This window comes from Bactrocera oleae, chromosome 3 (assembly GCF_042242935.1).
Source record: "Bactrocera oleae isolate idBacOlea1 chromosome 3, idBacOlea1, whole genome shotgun sequence".
Taxonomy (NCBI): Eukaryota; Metazoa; Arthropoda; class Insecta; order Diptera; family Tephritidae; genus Bactrocera; species Bactrocera oleae.
In genome coordinates this window covers 31,986,295-32,003,071 of record NC_091537.1, presented here as the reverse complement: position 1 = coordinate 32,003,071, position 16,777 = coordinate 31,986,295, and the positions used below count along the sequence as shown (strand labels likewise).

At 36.2% G+C, this 16,777-nt stretch overlaps 1 protein-coding gene across 13 annotated transcripts in view; it reads left to right on the top strand.

Annotated features, from left to right (window-relative positions):
- The first annotated feature begins 5,749 nt into the window (after positions 1–5,749).
- The window catches only part of LOC106622250 (serine-rich adhesin for platelets), a 154,800-nt gene continuing 143,772 nt past the window's right edge, over positions 5,750–16,777 (top strand). For 12 of the 13 annotated variants that reach the window (XM_036377666.2, XM_036377393.2, XM_070106370.1 and 9 more), the window contains exon 1: positions 5,750–6,715. The gene's annotated coding sequence lies outside the window, so the exon portion shown is untranslated. The remainder of the gene's footprint in view (positions 6,716–16,777) is intronic. The other variant, XM_036377865.2, reaches the window with a different exon arrangement.

Here is a 16,777-nt window from a genome sequence, read left to right as displayed (position 1 = left end):
TCGATATTGCATGAACACCTGGCTGTAAAAAAGGTTTGTTCTCGTTGGATCCCGATCGCTCAAAAAAAGGCTCGTGTGGATTGGTGTAAAGAAATGCTGAAAAAATACGATCGCGGTGCTTCAAAAGACGTTTATAAAAGCGTCAGAGGTGACGAATCATGGATCTATGCGTATGAGCCCGAAACAAAACAGCAATCGACCGAAAAAAAAGACCATTTTCGTTGATAAATATTCGTAATTTCATTATTAGGCCAGAAATATATTTAGCAGCCCTCGTATAATTTCATAAATTTTCAATAAACTAATGTATATGCAATATTAATTTTGCTATTTTGGAAGTTTGAAAAGTTTTAGTTTTATTAGGTACATGGGAGATAGGTGTGGTATTGACTCGATTTTATCTATTTTTTGGCATTACTACATATGGATAACAAAAGCAGATGCTCACTGAATTTCATTAACGTACCTCATATACCATCAACAATATATCAACCGGATGTCTGAAAATCCTTATTAGTTTAATAAGGACTAGTGCAAGTTTTCATCCGATTTTATCCATATTAGGTCATCAGAGATGTTCCGTTAGAAAAAAAAAACCGCTCACTCAATTTAATTAAGATAACTCATATATTGGCCGATATATGGGGTATAAAGTCATCCGGAAGTTCGAAAATCTTTCTATTAGGTATATATACACTCAGCGAAAAAAAACCCACGCACTTCACAGAGTGGCTATATATAGCGCAAAACTTAGGTTTATGTTATCTTAAACTAGACAGTTTTTTTTGAGAGTCAAGCCTTTTCATTCACTTTATGTTTAAAGCATTTTTATATAATAAACTTATAATTTAACACTTGTTTTAGTGAAAAATGCAAGCACACAGAAATAACAAACCACAGAACTAAAATTTGTTGTGAACAATAATAAAATTTTTAAAAATTTATTATATTTTATATGTTTTGTATATAAAAAGGAATTCATAGCAAAGCAAAATAACATTATTTATTAAAAACAAATTCTTTGTATTTTGTAGAACGCCCCCTATTCCTAATAACCTCGGCTATTCGTTTAGGCATGGAATGAAACAAGCGTTGAAAATAACTTTTATTAATTTCTTCATTCCAGACAGCTTCAATAATTTTTTTCATTTCTTTTAGACTTTTTGGACGCTTTTCTTTTATCCCTTTGCCCATATAATGCCAGCAGTTCTCAACTGGATTGAGATATAAACTGTTTCCTGGCCACGTCAGAGACTCAATTATATAAAAGTATTTTTGGTTTGTAACCTGTAAGTGTTTGTAAAGAATTATTGAATAATCTATTTCAATATTTTTATATTTTCCTAAAAACGCTAACATTTCCCCAGTCTGATGCGGTCCAAGTTTTGTATGATTTTGCCCACTCTAGCCGTTGTTTCTTCCTTCGAGTAATAAGAAGTGGCTTTTTGACTGGACGTCGCGCTCGTAATCCAATTGACTGTGTAGTTATTTTTACCCCAGTAGTTTTGTTAAATATTGAATTGATTGTTCCAGCATGTTGAAAGCGATCAGTAATGCATATCCGTTTAATTTGTCGTTTATGACGAGATTTTACTTTTTACGGACGCCCACACTCCAACCACTTAATGTCCATTTCACGAGCTATATGACGTTTGGATAATTTATTTTTATATAAAGCTATGATTTCTGCATTCTTCTCTGACTCAAAAGAAATTACCGCAAATACTGAAATAAACACGTGTAGACACGGTTTCAGAAATAACGTTAAACCAATGTAGTCATATAATAAAAAAGTCAAATCAGACAAATAGCGTATTTTGAGCGAATAGTAACAGTTTAAAAATGGAATATTAGAAAATTTTCGACTGCGTGAGTTTTTCTTTTGCTGAGTATATAAAGTGGCTAATCGAAATACTCCAATCCGATTCAACCAATTATTGACATAGAGACATATAATTATAAAGAAAGGACCTTTCCTAATTTCAATAATATATTTCACACATTGGCCGATATTTTCGGTAGAACGTCAGCCATAGACTCTGGGGTCCACATTTCCGGTTTCTGGAGGATTGAGTAGTTATTGTCCGACTCTGACTATTTTTAAAACTGAAGTGTCATACCATAAAAGCAATATTCGTGCAAAAACATGATCAGTTAATGTCTCTTAAGATGTTCGGGTAATGTTGGTTCATTCTGTTCTTGTAATTTATTAATGATAGAGAGAGTTTTCAAAAATTTTATTATAAACTGATAATGTAAAATGCTTAAATCATATACTTTAATTAATGAAAGGTGTCTGCTGGAAACAGGCTTAAAAAATTTACTTGTGGAAATGATTCGCATAATATCCATGGAGAAACTACTGAATCAATCAATTCGTAGTTCTCAAATTTCGGAATCTTTTTTGACGAAGGTTTGCAAAAAAATTACGCATGACATTTGCTCAAAATTGTTTTAGCTTCATTAAATGTTTATATTCCCAAAATATTCAAGCTACAAGTAATTTGGGTTATTTTCAACACCTCTTACGACAGTGTGAAATTAGGATGATAACCCCGCCCACTCCCTATTTAACGATTTTGTTAAAAGCTACTAAAAGTGCGATAAATCAATAACTAAATGATGTACCAAAATTGGACGATGGGCGTGGCGCAAACATTTAAGTGAAATTACATATCTTCGGAAATACTCTACCGATTTCAACCAAATTGGACAGCTAACATTATCCTCCGATCCTATGTTACAATGTGAAAATGAGCGAAATCGGACTACAACTACAACTACTTCTGATATAACACAACTTTAAATTCCATCTGATTCTCTCAGTAAGTAAAATATAGTTATAAAACTAATATAGTTATAAAACTAATTGAGTCTATGACCTATCATATAACTTAATAAAAAGGCGAATCTGATTGTAACTCATTCACGATTTCGTCGAATAATGAATGTTGAATTCTTTCGCAATAGTTTCGATTACAAAGTTTTGGAAACCCCCGAAGATATTTCCTCTGCTCTGATCCTTGCAAATTGCGAGAGTATTAAATGTTCGATTCCGCCCGCACCGAGCCTTTCCTTACTTGTTTTTCTTTTAGTCTGTCGACTTATATCCGCATATGTATATTTTTTTATTAATTCAATTAATTTAGTCAAACTGTAAGTGGGCGTTACCAATCCACATATTCATAAGTTGATTGTTGTTAAAATTTTTAAATAGAGGAATGCTCGGTTGTCTGTGATTTTATATTCCTGTATTGTGTCTTGCGTAAGAATTGGAATGTTTTCTCAAAAGTTTACTGTTGGTCATGGGTCAAGGTCTACAACGTGCTTCATAGTTTCAGACAAGATTGTAAAACTAGCAACATTTATCTTCATAATTAGTATATCCAAACGAACAAGTACTTAAATTTTTAAAATGTGCCTTGTACAAGCTTCAGCACTAATGGGTTAAACCAACAAGTTCGAGTATTTGTTGCAAATTATGAGTACATTTGTCGCTTTATTTGCCTCGCGCGGTGAGCCTCGTATATGGCTAGTACGTTGTTGGATTTGTATGTCTATGTAAGTATATTGTTGAGAAAGAAGAAAATAAAGATAGTGAGACTAATGCAGGCATAGGTATCATCTAACATATTTCAGAAAACAGTAAATATGGGAAGTAAAAAAAACGATTGTTTTTGTAACCAAGCGACGATGGTAAAGGTACCATGGAATTGCCCTATCTACAAAATATGGTATATTATAATATTGTACTTACATATGTGCATATACAGTAAGGAACAAAAGTGTTCAGAAATCAATATTGAAATTTTTCTATTGTAAATTCTTAAGCGGTGCATTATTTACCAGCTGGTAATGTTTTTTTTAAAAGTTACTGGACTTTTACTAATTCTTTGAATAGAAGGAAACAGAATGAGCGTGTGAACAGTTTGGTCCGCTGTTAGAGCTTAGGTAAAATAGAGTTTCAAGTTTAATTTTAATGCTTTAGTTGCCTTATGAAGGGAAAAGCCCTAAATTCTGCTTTGGAGAAAAACGTGCTAGAAAATATAAAAAATTGTGTTTCTTACCCACAAAACGCTAGAAAATATAAAATTGCTCTTAGACCAATAAATAAAATAAAACAACAAAATGATTGAGAAGTACCACGAAAGAGTGGAGGCCGTCCGCCAAAGGTGCTCCAGAGAAGCTCCAAGCAAGTCATTTTAATTAAGTAAGTTTAAGTTTTTGAATTAAGTTATTGGTTTCGAAAGCAAATTATTGTATATACCTTTTTGAATATATTTATAATTTTTCATATGTAATAAAAAAAGCTTTAAGAGAAATAATAGTATTTTCGTGAACAGTTTTGTCCTTTACTGTATGTATATAAGGTATATGCGCACAGTCTTCAGAAATTGTGGTGGTGGCTTTTATACTCTAAAAAGCGCTTGACCGCGTTTTGCTCTCGCCACCACAATTTCTGAAGACTGTGCGCATATACCTTATATATATACAGTAAAGGACAAAATGTTCACGAAAATACTATTATTTCTCTTAAAGCTTTTTTTTTATTACATATGAAAAATTATATAACAGAACAGGGTATATTAAGTTTGCCACGAAGTTTGTAACACCAAGAAGGAAACGTTGGAGAACCTATAACATATATAATAAATGATCAGCATGATGAGCTGAGTTGATTTAGGCACGTCCATCTGTCTTTCGGTCCGTCTGTATATATGCAAATGCAGTCCCTCAGTTTTTAAGCTATCGATCTGAAATCTTACACCTGTCCTTTTTTCACTAAGAAGCTGCTCATTTGACGAACCGGCCGATATCGGACCACTATAGCATAAAGCTGCCATACAAACTGAACAATCGGAAGCAAGTCATTGTATGGGAAACTTTTTTATTTGACGTAATATCTTTACAAAATTTGGCATGAGTTATTTTCAACAACGTAATCTCCGAAGAAATTGTATAGATCAGATCACTATAGCATATAGCTGCCATACAAACTGAACGATCGGACGATTTGACGAGGTATCTTCACGAAATTTGGCATAAATTATTATTTGAGGCAATAGTGCAATATTCGAAGAAATTTTACAGATCGGATGGCTATAACACATAGCAATCATATTAACTGAACGATCGGAGTAAAGTGTCTGCATTGGAAAACTTTTTTATTTGACAAGGCATCTTCACGAAATTAGATTGGAATCAAGTTATTGAAGGGAACATTTGTATCTGTGAAGGGTATTGTAGCTTCGGTGCAACCGAAGTTAACGTTTTTTCTTGTTGATGTTGTAGTTTCGAGTCGAAATTATTGCAATGCTAACAACCAGAGCGGAGCGTGATAAAACCGGCCAGAGCAGCAACAGCTTGTTTAAGCGGCCGAAGTGGCAATCGCTATTTGATCCGTCAGCGTCCGCTCATTTTTAGTAGCTTCGTTTAAGCTTAACTGTTTTTGTTGTTGCTGGTTGCATTGCCTTTTTAAGTTTTATTTTTCAAATGCCATTCACAACGTAATTGCTTTCGCTGAGACATTGAGACTTGAACTTGTCAACCGCGCGTGGCTTAACTTCCCCTTTTATTATTGTTTTAGTTATTGTAAACCACTTCACTGCGGTGTAGCCTCTCCACTCAATATGCATGTGTACCTACATATATACCATACTTGATAACAATCCATATTAACTTAGGTTTGCCTGTGCTCTGAGCTCACCGCTCTTGATGATCAGATCTCAGATTTGTATTCGCGCTCGCTCGCAAGACACAGGTGCGCGGAGCGTTGGCGCTCATCAGTAACCACTTCACTGGGGCCATTTACTTGTTATACACACTACTTTTCCATTTGTATGTTGATCTGTTTGTATATTTGTATATTGTACATGTAATATATGTGAACTGACGTTGAATTTACTAGCTGGCGAACATGCTCGTGTCTTCGGTTACCTTAATTTGTTGGCATTTCAAAGTTAGTTTATTGCGAGATTTCAAGCGCTTGAGTTTTTCCGTTTTTTGGCTTGTCGTAACAAAAGCGATGCCAAAATTAAGTTTCTGTGTTGTATAAAGCAAATAAATATATATAACAAAATATACAAATAAATAAATAAAGAAAATAATTGAATAAGTTTTACTCTATTGTGAATTATAACTTTTGATACTAAAACAGTAACCAGAAATATTACAGTAAAAGTAAATATTGCGAATTCAGCAGAGCATCTGGCAACCAAAATTAATAATATAAACTTAATTAACAAAAGAAAAAAGTTCATATATTGCTTAAAAATGTACGACGGTGGCATAAATTAAAACATATTAAGGAATGATCGATTTCATTTCGGTGACTAAAAGATATATATAAAAAATAAATTATATCTCAAATAATAAAAATTAAATCAACGCAATATATTATATGTTTCTCCACTTAATTAAATTAACACAGTTAAGAATTTCCTTATAAAAATTCAATATTAAACTTAAATATATGTGAAAACGGAAAGCAAAAATAAATTTCTTTCATTGATTTTAGTATTCAAATTTCAAAAACGTGCAAACTAGGTAATAAATATTTATTTATTTTTTCTTTTCCGTGGCAAATGCTAAAAAAATTGTGCCGCAAAAATTTGAGCAAAGCTGTGAAGTGAGTTCAACAATAAAATTTTCTTCCCATTGGCGGTAATCAAAATAAAATAATTTCGAGACATTTGAACTGGGACGCATAAAGGAGGTAAAACAATACGTATACATACATATATTTTTTCTGCAGCACTGAATTTTAATTTTTATTCTCCTAATTAATCTACATAAACAAATGATACTACACATGTTCGTTTGTAAGTACTTAAAAATTAGGGGAACTATCTGTTTCAAGATAAATTCATATGTGCTTAAGTACCATCTGATCAAATTTGAAATTATCGCCTTTGACATAGAACCCTGCGCCGATACAAGCACGCCTACGCTTAATAAAATTTTTTTTGGATGTAATCGTCATTAACTATTAGGAATGTGAAAGCTTCTATCTTAGAAGGGAACGGTAGATATTAGATTAAATTCATCGTTAAGGTTTACAAATAGCAGTAGTTATTATGTCATCGCATATTCCACCTGATTTTGGTCCTGAAAAAAATTTTGTTTTGCTTATGCTTAGAACCCGAAAATTCGCCGTTTGCCAGTTTGTCAAAGGCTTCAAAATAGTATTTAAATGCTTGCTATTACTATTACTTAAAATTTAGATAGTGCAAAAATAAACAATTTTTTGGTGTTATTTTTCACAATAAAACAGCAAAGGCAGCCAAATAGTTAGAACTGGATGCCGTTGATGTGATATTTATAATCGCACATAAGAACAACAAATATAATTGTAATAATAATAATATGACCACTATGCAAATGCAAAGAAAAATACCTCCCATGACTGTTGGCAACGGAAGTACACATGGATTTATTGCAGCTTTTTTGGGCAAACATTCGAAAACAAAGCTGAGTTAAAAAAAGCAAGGACCAATAGGTGGCAAAGCTGAAAGTGTAATTTTGGGTTTAACTTTTTGTTATAAGTCGTTAGCTTTATTATGAAATATTATTAAATTTATAGGTGTATATGCAACTGTTGCCACCATCTCATACAAATTTATGGATAAGTTAATTTGCATAAACACATATATTTTTGCATGCCATAACTTTCCGGCTATAAAACAACTAGCGCAAAACTAAATTTATGTTTTCTTACTGGGCTGCCGTTTTTTCTGTTATCCATCACCCGGAATCGCCTTCAGCGCCACCGAATGAAATGGAAGTACAAATTCGTTTTCCGTTTTATGCTAGTGCGGTCAGAAATTAATGTTAGTATGTCGCCAGCAGTTGCATGTTGTCATCTGTTGCTACTAAACATGTATTCGCTTCAGTTTTTCTCTAAGGTTCTTTGTTTTATTATTGTTTATTACAAGCTGTACTAGGCGTGCCCCGCTACGCCACTTTTTATACTCTCAACATGTTGCTACATAGTATAAAAATTTTGTTCAGCTAACGGTTGCTTGTACCACCTAAAACTAATCGAGATATATATTTAGTTATCATGTATATATATATAAATTGTCAAGATGACGAGACGAGTTGAAATTCGGATGTCTGTCTATCTGTGCAGGTTTTAGGATAGGTTAGGTTAAGAGGTCGATCGTAATAAGGATTTTACTTTGACAGCTTCGAACGCCGGTCCGTTGTAGTACCTAAAACTCCTAAAACCTGGACCATAAAACCCTTACAGATCGATAAAGCGCTTTGAGCCTATCACAAATTTGTTGAGACGGTTAATATTAGTGTGGGCTATGTCTTCTGGTTCGCCGAAGGTAAGATTACCAAGATGTCTCAGCCTCAGTCTTGCAAAGGCCGAACAATGGAAGAGTAAGTGCCTGGGTGTTTCCACCTCACCCACCTCACCCTCCACAACTTTGACAACTAGCGTCCGGTAAGATTTTAAGCCTTCTCTTACCCCCACCTAAGTTATTGTAGCCTTATATAGCTAGACCGGTCTCTCGTCGTCACAAGCTATCATCTTTATTTGGATCTGGTATTATCCGGCATCCGAACAGGATGTGGGCGGACGTGGATTGCAAAATATCACCTCCAACGCCACATTCGTCAGTGGCGCTTGCACCCACTGAGGATTTTTCTTTCGGTATCTCTCTTATCCAGTGCACCAATGGTAACGTGATTCCGGGATATATATATTAAAACAACTAGATGATATTTTTAGTGAGGATATATACTCCTTGGCAGTGGTTAACGCTCTCAGCACTAGTATTTGTACTCTGCTTTCGGAGTGAATGCTTACCTCTCTGAAAGATGCTGCACTTTGTAGCTGTTCGTCTACCGCCGACATGATAGCAGCCACCTCTAGCTAGAAACACTACAGTGATCTTCTAGCCTAAAGCTAAGATTGGCGGAGAGCTCCTTCGCCCCATCCGTAAAAAGCTCACCGTTTCTCGCCTCCAGTGACTTCTCCCCAACTACACCTCCCTCGTCGGTATGTGAGCAGAGAAAAAGCCGCCACGAGTGGCAACGCAGTGATCCAAGTTTTCAGGAATACAGTTAAAGGAGGAGACAGTTTCGGAGATTCCTTGTTCGGATCTCTTCATATACCCAGCTTCCCTGAGCCTTAAAGCACGGTTCGCAGCCATACACCTGCCGACAAATTCAAAGGGTGCTATGTTTAAAATGGCATTAAGTGCTATTGTTGGTGTAGTCCCTATTGCATCAGAAATGCCGATGAGAGCAGCTCTTTGGACGCCCTCAAGCTTTTTAGCAAGTGTAGTCTTTTCGAGCGCCCTCTACTAGGCAAACATACCATAGAACATTATTGGCCACTTTGATGGGCTTTGTTGAATATTGTAATATTTGAAGATCTGATCTTCGTTAGTTTTAGTTTTCAGAGGACAGGACCTTGCAAGATGCTCGGAGATCTGATGTTTGTTAGTTTCGATGTCCGCCAAAGAATTTTCCTTTACCTCTCTCAGTTTTTAGAGGACAGGACGTTGTAAGAGTAGTTCTACTTACATAGCTGAAAACCTCGAAGAGTTTATCAATCGTACTCGCAGATAAGATCGAATCCTTGTCGGGCGCTATTGGAGGAGATGATCGAAGTTTCATGCAATACAGGTTCCAAATGATATTTCTGAGACTTCTATAGGTTCTAAACTCCGGGCGAAATGCGTACAAGCCGAAACTAATGCATTTGTAATCAGAGATGGAATGGACTTTTAGACCTCTCCATTCCGATGTCAAGGGAGCGATTGCTCAAGCTTCCACCCTGTAATAAAAAGGTTTTCACCGCACATAAAATCAAAAAGTCTCACCCCTTGCATTTATGTTCAAGCTTCCTCAGACGGTGTGCCTAGAAGCCTGGCTCCGGAAAAGCCGGCGCTCTTTAGCACAGTCCTCCAACCTCGCAGTGACGGTAGGTAATTAGGTCTTTGTTTTTAATACAGAGATGCCATTGCTAGTTAACTAGCTAGTTTTTAGATAAAGTCAACGTCAGCCTCGTCCTTGCCTAGACGAAGCAATAGAACGGCGGAGGCCGCCTTTGCGTGCTTGAATTGGATTTGAAGGATCTTCATTCTTTAAACTCTTTTCTAGCAGGGCGAGTTCCGCACCATCATCGTTACCCGCAGCCTCCTTGAACAGGCGCTCGAGACTTAAGACGGATCAATCAATTGACGATCCGACCCCGTACTTACCGAGTCCAAGAGGATAGGGTCAATTTCCATTTTCCTCCTTCTCTTCCGTCCCCGCTGGAGGCAGCGGGTCATCCGCACTGGCTTTTGTCGGGAGTATCCTAAGAACCACCGTCTCGAAGCCATAGTTTATGGCCCCCTATGCGACATTTAGAGGAGCGAGGGACTTCCGGTTTAGGAGTATCAGCGCTTGCCGATATGAGTGCTGGTAAGTCAGGTACTTTTCAGAATTTGTGATATTTCAATTAAATGGTATTGGTCTCGACCTTGGTCTAAACCTCATATCCCTAATATCAAGAACTGGGTGACGTTTTCTATATCAACTAATTCTATATCACTCTTAATGAATATTGAATTCATTCGCAACATTTTTATACTCTCGCAACCTGTTGCTACAGAGTATAATAGTTTTGTTCACCTAACGGTTGTTTGTATCACCTAAAACTAATCGAGTTAGATATATATATATAAATGATCAGGAGGAAGATACGAGTTGAAATCTGGGTGACTGTCTGTCCGTCCGTCCGTGCAAGCTCTATCTTAAAAATTGAGATATCTTTATGAAACTTGGTAGACATGTTTCTTGGTACCGTGAGACGGTTGTTATTGCAGATGGGCGTAATCGGACCACTGCCACGCCCACAAAACGCCAAATAAATTGCCATAACTAAGCTCCGCAATAAGATACAAGACTGTTATTTGGTACACAGGATCACATTAAGGAGGGGCATCTGCAGTTAAATTTTTTTTTTTTAAGTGGGCGTGGTCCCACCTCTAATAGGTTTAATGTGCATATCTCCTAAACCGCTAATGCTATAATAACAAAATTCACTGAAAGCAAATGTTTTTAGCACTTCTATTGACGGTGTGAAAATAGTTGAAATCGGGTGGCAACTCCGCCCACTCCCCATATAACGGTACTGTTAAAAACTACTAAAAGCGCGAGCACTAAACACGCCAGAGACATTAAATTTTATCTCTGGGATGGTATGAGATGACTTTATAGGAACCGCGTTCAAAATTAGACAGTGGGCGTGGCACAGCCCACTTTTATGTGAAAACCCATATCTTGAGATCTGCTTAACCGATTTCAAAAAAATCCAAATTCGGTGCGTAACGTTCTTTTCATGTTTCTATGTCATAGTGCGAAAATGGGCGAAATCGGACTACAACCACGCCTACTTCCCATATAACACCATTTTAAATTCCATCTAATTCTTTCACTTTCCACTATGCAAATCAAGCAACAATGACTGTATCGGGATAAAACTTTGCGTGAATAATGCGATTAAAGTATGCCACCTTGTGGCCAAAAATTATTTAAATCGAACCAAAACTGTTTAAGCCCCTAAGTACTAAATATGTGGACCCCAGTGCATATAATAAACATTTTTTAATTTTTCGAGCATACATACATTAATAGTTTTTCGCCACACCATATGTCTTTCTATTATTTCATATATACAATATTTGGTCTCATCCGACCATAAAACTGATTCCAAGAACGATATCGGCTTGCTTATATAATATGTTCCTTTGCGAATGCAATGCGCTTCATACCATTTGTTAAGGAAATGGATGCCTTTTTGCGTGCTATTTTCCCATGGTAACCAACCTTTTTTTATTATTTTTCTTGCTGTGTCGCTGCATATTGTTTTTTTTTTAAATCGTATTTTTACATCTTCTGCTATTTGGGAAGCGGTTAAACGCAGATTAACTTTTACAAGAGATACAACGTTGCGTGTTTCCCGATCAGTCAATATTCTCGGACGTCCAGATCGTGGCTTTGAAGTAATAGTTCCCGTTTTTTGAAAGTCTGGATGACGTAGCGCACTGATGACATTGTTCTGTTGACAACTCGTCAAATTTCACGAAAGCTTCCCTTAATTTTAATATTATTTTTCGCACATCAACACTTATTTCTTTGCCTTTTGCACTCATTTCGATTAAAGCTGAATAATTCGAAAAATTTTCACACAAATTGCAGATTGCACAAAAAATGATCAGGTCTTAAACGCGTGGAAACTACAATAAACTAATGTAATAAGCAGTGAGCGGACACTTTTACTGTTTATTCAAACAGTACAGGCAAACGTAGAGCGAGGAGGTATTGTTCTATGCAATGCTTGGAGTGATTGTTGATGTTTGATTTTTTTCTCAGCATTTAACTTAAAATTATAAAATGTAATACGTAATTTGGTTAGAAGACATGTGTATATTGGTTGGAAAGTGGTATTTCTTAATTCTGTTAAAAAAACAATCGAATAGGGCAGAATTCTGTATAAACTAAACTCCTTATAATGTTGTTTGTTAACAGCCGAATTGTTGTGTGGGACTTTACGGCTGAATACACATAAGTATATAAACAGATGATGATTAACAGGGACTACGAGCAGAATACTCTAAATGAGGTACACCCTAAATGGTATTGTAAGTCGATATCTAATGTTTTCTCGTAGCGTTCCATTTTTTTCATTTCATTCAAACTGTTTTTGGTTTGGATAATCAATAATGGTAACGATAGCAATACAAGGTGCATTCCAAAGTAAACAGGACTTTAAAAAAAAAGACAGACACAATGGTTTTATCGGCAAAATCAATTAATCAATTAGAAGTCGCACGGTGCCATATCAAGTGAATACGGGTAGTGGTTGATTGTTAAAATGTGATCTTTGGTCAAATAATCGGCCACAAGCGTCGATCGATGAGACGGCGCATTATCGTACAACAAACGCCAACTTCCATCTTCGCGATATTCGGGCCGAACACGTCGAATACAGCGCATCAAACGCTTCAAAACTCCAAGGTAGAATACCGCGTTAACGTTTTGGCGGGGTGGAACAAATTCTTTGTGGACAATACCATTGGAATCATAAAAACAAATCAGCATTGTCTTCACTTTTGACTTCTCCAGGCGTGATTTTTTGGGTTTCGGCTCGTCCTCATTTATGTTCTCACGACCACTTTGAAAACGTTGAAACCACTCGTACATTCTGCTACGGGATAGGCAATCATCGCCATAAACTTGTTTCATCAACTGAAACGTTTCGGTAAAAGTTTTACCAATTTTAAAACAAAATCTAATGTTGACTCTTTGTTCGAAACTCATTTTCGCACCGATCACAAAAACATACTGACACTCAAAACGCAATAACTTCACTTCCAATAGATTAAATGTCATGAAATTTTTACTGGAAGTCAATAAGGGATAGCAGATTCTAACGCACTAGTCGACATATAGATGGCGCCACTAGAGTGTACGTTGTTACTGTTTACTTTGGAACGCACCTTGTACTGTTACAAAATTATTAGCGAACTCCATACACAAAAAATAAATAATTTTATAGAAGGAAAAAAGGAACATGTGTATATCGTTTAGACAAAGTAGAGTCGCTAGATTTAAAGAAAGTAATATATGCACATTACAATAACCATTATTTTTGAGTTGTTTGTCTGCGGATGACGGTAAAGTCAAAGTCGGTAAAGACGGTGTCTTTAAGAAATGACGATAGGATGATTATAGGGGAGGGGGGGGTCTAAAATCTGAAAAAATCGATGACGTAATTTATGGACGGCCCCATAGAACAAAACTCTTTAGATTTTTCTGGCGAGTGTATATAATAAATATTTCGAGCTCGACAACGGATAGCTGTGCCCTGACATTCTAGGGTCTAAGTATCCCTGCGGTCGACGTCGCCAAGACCATGCTGCAATGTGTGGTGCAAAATTAATGGATAGGCCACCACCACTATCTCATTGATGTGATGTTCCGACGTATTACGGTCTGACACACGGAACAGACTGTGCGAGGAACCAGGAGTTGCCTTGTGGCCCTCGCACGGGAATTGGAGCGGGATGAATGTTGGGTGGGTTTGGTCGGACTAGGAGATATGCCTAGTTGAATTGAACCTCCGGGCCCGAATTGAACTCACTGTCAGCACGGATCAGAAGGATACAGAGCAACCCTGCTGCTAGGTGTTGCTATAAAAATTATGACAGTTTTAAATTATTACTTACCGATCCAAAAAGGGTCGGGTGAAAGCCCTTAGCTGGATAAAATCGGGGTCAATTCCGGCATCGTAGAACCGGCTGTTGTGGGAATTGTCCTGGTAACAGGAACGATCATAACAAGCCGTCGAGAAGTATCGAAATAGTTTTAGCAATAAAGCCATGTTTACCACGATTGCCTTCTTTATAATGTTAGCAACATTTATTGAATTGGTAAGTACGGTATAACACACTTGTTGCCAGGGAATACGATAATGCCTGTTGCTTTTGTGCACAGCACCTTCGAATCATTTCCTCGAAATCGTATAACCGTCTTTACGGATGCGTTAACCTGCATTTAAACTTGCTTCGATCAACAACAGTTAACAAAAAAGATATTTTCTTAAAGCATATGTCATTGGTAAATGTTTCACTATTAGGGAAAACCGCATTTATATTTTGCCACACTTAAAAGTATCATTAAATAAATATAATGATTTAAAGTCACTTGGTGACGAAAAATTATTCCTAAGTAAAGTTTTTAAATTATATTATTAGTTAGTTAGTTATATGGTTTATATTTTTTAGTAATTGCATTGTATTTTAAGAACACTGTGTCAAATTTTCAGGAATTAAAATTTGTGTTACATGGAAAGTAGGCGTGGTTGTAACTCGATTTCGCCCATTTTTGCACTGTAACATAGACATGTTGGGATAATGTTATGTACCAAATTTGAAATCGGTCAAGTAGATCTAGAGATAAGGGTTTGCACGCCCATTGTAAAATTTTTGTCTTGGGTCCAATAAAGCTTAATTGTACGAATTTTTGTACTCAAAGTTTAATGAGTTATCGCACTTTTAGTAGTTGTAATTAAGACGGTTATATGGGGAGTGAACACTCTCACACTGTCTGTAAAAATGCTAAAAGGATGTGTTCTGAGTGAATTTAGTTATTATTGCTTTAGTGGTTAAGGAGATATGTGTATTAAGCTTATTAGGGGCGAGGCCACGCCCACGTTTTAAAATTGTTCTAAACTGTTGTACAATGTTACAGTATTGTATAATATTGGAGAGCTTAGTTATGTCAATTTATTGGTTTTTGATTAATGGCGTTTTGTGGGCGTGGCAATGGCCCGATATGTGCAATGCTTTCCTTCTTATGGGGCCAGGAAACATGTGTACTAAGTTTCATCAAGATATCTCAATTTCTACTCAAGTTACAGCTTGCACAGGCAGACGTCCGTCGGGACAGACATTCACCCAGATTACAACTCGTCCCTTCATCCTGATCATGTATATATACCTTATATGTGGCATCTATATCTAATTCGATTAGTTTTAGGGGATACAAACAACTGTTATGTGAACAAAACTATTATGCTCTGAAGCAACATGTTGCAAGAGTATAAAAAAAATCGATTCCGTATCCGCACTTATCCACGTAAATTTACTGCAAAAATGTATGTGCGAGTGATATAAATGAAATTTGTAAATCTTGAACTCTACCACCGGCCATCGAGCTCACGGTTATCAGCGAAACACGATTTGTTACTTGATTGACGTAGCTCGTGTTTCTCCATTCAAAACCTCGGCCTCCATCGAACAGTGCAGTATTTTTTTTTTTGATTTTATCACAAATCTTCTCCTTAACATTTCCATACAATTGCTTTTTATGATTGAAGCTTGGTCATTCTTATGTCAAATATGAAAACCGTTTTTGTTTTTACAAAACTTATATTAAGTAATATAATCTCACGTTGGCGTTAACATAGACAATTTCTGTTTTTTTGTGCTATTCCAATATGTTGTATATATGTATATTAGACTGCTTTTTTTTGTGAACTATTTTTTTTTTCGATCCCATGGTGAAATTTTGTTGGAAATACCAAACAAAAAATTCCCTAAAAATTTGGGACTTTAATTTTAATATTAAGTACTAGACCTAGGCCTGTAAAGATTTCCCATATAAAATACACGTAAAACTGGATTTTTTTTCTTTTTAATTTTATAACTCAGCGGCAGTTGATGGGATTATCTCACCCGTCATTAGGTATTCCTCAGAATTGAACGCTCTACAAAAGTCTCCATTGCGGTAAAGTTATAACTTGCACCTGCGGGGTAGTACGGGCCCCCAAACCTAACTTTTCCATGAAATTCGCGTTTTTTTGGAATTATCTCGTAAACAACACTAGATACAGAAAAATTTTAAGTTGAAGTGGTATGACCTCACCTGAGTTTCAGAAATCCATAAAAATTCCATACTACTTCAACTTAAAATCTCTGTATCTCAAAAAGTATTAATATTATCGATTTGGTGCCAAAGACTTTTTTGTAGGAAAATAAATTTCCTACAATTTTGTTATTAACAATTTTTCTGTATCTAGTGTTGTTTACGAGATAATTCCAAAAAAACGCGAATTTCATGGAAAAGTTAGGTTTGGGGGCCCGTACTACCCCGCAGGTGCAAGTTATAACCTTTTCTCACTAAGAAGCTGCTCATTTGTCGGAACGACCGATATCGGACCACTATAACATATAGCTGCCATACAAACTGACCGATCAAACTCAAGTCC